A 2,009-nucleotide genomic window follows, 5' to 3' on the forward strand; every position below is an offset into this window, starting at 1 on the left:
AAAAAAAAAAAAAAAAACACCACCTAACCCTTCCAGGGCTTTTTTGCTGGCTTGCAGAGGGGTTGCCCAGGCTGCAGCCGTGGCTGCGGGCGGCTTCGGCACCGCGTCCGCTCCCCTGCGGATGCTCGCCCACGATGTCTGGCTTTCCCCGGGCGGGCAGCGCAGCCCGTGCTGCCTTCTCCCCAGCTGGGAAAGGGACCCCAGGGCAAAGCGGCCCAGTGCTGACGGACCTGTTCAGCACCGCCAAATCCAAAGCAAGGCGTTAGGTCTGGGGCGGCGTTGGGGGGAGTTTTTTTTTTTTTTTGGGGGGGGGGTCATTGGTAGTTGCACTTAAAAAGCAACCCAGCTGGCTGTCAGGACCTGCCTGGCGCTTTAGGGTTGCAGTGTGCCTACCACCCCCACTCACACGGTGGGGGGGGGGGTGGTGGCGGCGGTGGCAGTGGCAGCGGCGAGGAGCATCCCAGCCGGAAGGCACCACGCTGGCAGCACGGCCACGGCGCTCTGGAGCCACCCGACCTGGACCTGCCCGTTTCACTCGCCTCCTCGCACGCAGAAAGCCTCATTACACCTCTAAATGGTTTTAATTAAATTTAGCTTGTGAGACGATTAACAAAGCTGTGCCACGTGGAAACATTTGCTGTGTTAATCGGGTGGATGGGCATAGCTTTTCACTTTGCCCGCGTTATAATACAGCTAAACGCAGCAGAATAGGACGGAGTCTCACCTCTTTTTATTTATTATTTAKTTTTATTTTTAACTCTCATACAGCCTAGTGTGCACCCTGCCGAAAGGCCACCCCTGCAGAGGCCAAGGTGGAGCACAGTCACGCTGCTGYCGCTCGCACCCAGCCCCCTGGTTTTCCCCTTGTTCCCAGTTTAAGTATGGTTACCTAAAGAATCAATTACTAGTTTTAAATAACAACAACAACCCCAACCCTCTACACTGAAGCTTATGGAGAGTAATGACCACCATATTTCATGTTCTCCATATCCCTTATCGATGCCCTTRGGACCACGGTAGCTTGGTAGAGACTTAATTTTTTTAAAACCTTTCCTGATGGGACTGGAAAGTTGATGGACAAAACTATTTTAAAGCAGATGGAAGACTCTCGATTCTCCCCTACATGCAACATCAGGGCCCAGCTGGCACTCTGGTTTGGTGAGGTGCCTGCTGCGGTGGCAAGGCAGGAGGGAGTGACGGTAAGGGACCCAGATCAGAGCGATTTGCTATTTATCGGGGTAAAGAACAGAGACGCCTCTTCATTTTCTACCTTTAGAGGTTTTCATATGTAAATGAAATGTATTCCAATAGCCATTCAAAAGAAAAATAGCAACTCTTGGAAACGCCCGACGTCCTCATCTGATGGTTACTGAGGTTCTCACCTACAAAATAATTCACATAGACATACATATTTAGTATCCCTTTTCTGGGTGTTATCAGAAGCTGGCATGTTTGATAACCTTGGCTTGGATCCAGCAAGCGCACCTGCTCCCATGAGCTATTCCTGCGGGAAGAACGGAGCCGTACACCTCTCCGGACATGTGCTGGCCCTGGACTTCACACTGTGGTTGAGCTGCTCACACTTGCTTCAGCAAAGCCCACACTCTGCACCGCTGCCCGGTGCTTCTCCAGTGGCTTCGGGAGGTCTGAAGCGCTAGGGCGCCTGACCTGGAGTCTCCTCAAGCATCGGGAGAATTATCATTTTTATTGGCATTTTAAGTCTTCCCTGAATTAGAGATTCGCATTGCTCTAAAGAGAAAAGCTTTATGCAGAAAAAAACTGCCACTGATACTAGTTCAGGCACTCATTGGATGACTAAGAACAAGATAGCCTCTCCCATCCAGTCATGAAAATAAAACAATAAATTAAGATACACCATTTATTTCCTAGAGACACAACATCATTAGAAAGTGGAAGCAAAATTTAAAGCAGAAGAACAAAACGGCCGCCAAAACAGTTAGCAAACGGCGCTCTTCACCAGCGGGATTAATTACTGCATGTATCTGTAG

Source organism: Rhea americana, unplaced genomic scaffold (assembly GCF_003343005.1).
Source record: "Rhea americana isolate MKP2758 unplaced genomic scaffold, rheAme1 scaffold_542, whole genome shotgun sequence".
Lineage (NCBI taxonomy): Eukaryota > Metazoa > Chordata > Aves > Rheiformes > Rheidae > Rhea > Rhea americana.